This window comes from Geospiza fortis, unplaced genomic scaffold (assembly GCF_000277835.1).
Source record: "Geospiza fortis unplaced genomic scaffold, GeoFor_1.0 scaffold29, whole genome shotgun sequence".
NCBI lineage: Eukaryota > Metazoa > Chordata > Aves > Passeriformes > Thraupidae > Geospiza > Geospiza fortis.
In genome coordinates, this window is record NW_005054349.1 from 935,836 (window position 1) to 937,254 (window position 1,419).

A 1,419-nucleotide genomic window follows, 5' to 3' on the forward strand; every position below is an offset into this window, starting at 1 on the left:
GCCCCAGGCTTTTCTCGGGGGCGTCGCTCTGCATCGTGGCTTGTCTTGGCTCGGCTCAGCCATCGCTGCCTGCCCTGCTGTCGCTCCGATTCGCCTTTGCGTCCCAGCCGCGCTGGCTCACATCTGTGCACGGCACAGCTCCTCTCGCTGCTTCCTGCCCGCATTTCTAATCTCACTAGGCCCTTTTTGTGTTAATTTTCTATGCTTGCTGGCGCTCGCAGCACCTCCCAGCATAGCATCATCTGCCAAATTCATTAATGTGTAGTTTACTCCCTCTTTCCAGGTCATTAATGAGGGTATTAAATGAGAGCAGCCCTAACCTAGATCCCTGCAGTACCCCATAAACACCTCCCCCTGCTTCTAATTACCCTTTGTTTATGATCCCTCAGCCAGGTTTTCAATCCGCATGGCACAGTTCAAGTCATCAGAATTAATTTTCTCATGGAAGACTTCGACAGGGCCTTGCCCCCTCGTGCCGTCCCCACCTGCCACCCCCCCGTGTCCCACTGCCACTGCCCGTGGGTCACAGTGACCCACGCTGCTGCTTTCCGGACAGGAGAAGGAACACCTGCCGAAGGCTTTTTCCTCTGCCGGCTTTTGTCCGTCTGCTGCAGGACACGGCAGCGGAAATGGAGGGGCCCTGCGTCCCCCTCGGCTGTCCCCGGGCGCTGTGTCCCCCCGGGACGGGGGCACCCCATGGGATGCTGTCCGTGGGGGAATGCTGTCCCGGGGGATGGAGTCAAAGGGCGGATGCTGTCCGGGACAGGGTCTCACCGGAGAGGTGGTGGGCGTCCCCGGACAGATGTTGTCACTCGGGATGGGATCGCGGGGACGGTGTCTCTGAACGGATGCTGTCCCAGGGACGGTGACCGTGCATGGAGGCTGTCCCTGGCGGCACGGTGTCCCGGTCATCCTCTACAGGCCCTCCCAGCCGGGAGGGGCCCGTGCCGCCCGAGGACCCGCCCAGGCGGCGTGTCCCGGGGTCCAGGAGTCCCGGTGTCCCGTTCCCTCGGGGTCCCGTTCTCTAGGTGTCCCGCTGTCTTGATGTCCCGGTGTCTCGGCCTCCCGTTCTCTCGGCGTCCCGTTGTCTCGGTGTCCCGGGGTTCCTTTCCCTCGGTGTCTCGTTCTCTCGGTGTCCCGGGGTTCCGTTCCCTCGGTGTCTCGTTCTCTCGGTGTCCCGTTGTCTCGGTGTCCCGTTGTCTCGGTGTCCCGTTCTCTCGGCGTCCCGTTCTCTCGGTGTCCCGGTGTCCCGTGGTTCCGTTCCCTCGGTGTCTCGTTCTCTCGGTGTCTCGGTGTCCTGTGGTTCCGTTCCCTCGGTGTCTCGTTCTCTCGGTGTCTCGTTCTCTCGGTGTCCCGGTGCCGCCCCCCGCGTGGCCGCGAGATGGCGCCCTTGTGCCTGGGAAGGCGCAGCGGGGCCCG

General features: G+C 63.1%; 1 long non-coding RNA gene across 1 annotated transcript in view; it reads right to left on the reverse strand.

The window, feature by feature from the left end:
- Positions 1-1,270, reverse strand: part of LOC115948127 — a 2,418-nt gene extending 1,148 nt beyond the window's left edge. The window contains exon 1 of the long non-coding RNA XR_004081972.1: positions 775-1,270. This is a non-coding gene — a long non-coding RNA (uncharacterized LOC115948127). The remainder of the gene's footprint in view (positions 1-774) is intronic.
- Between the last annotated feature and the right edge of the window lie 149 nt (positions 1,271-1,419).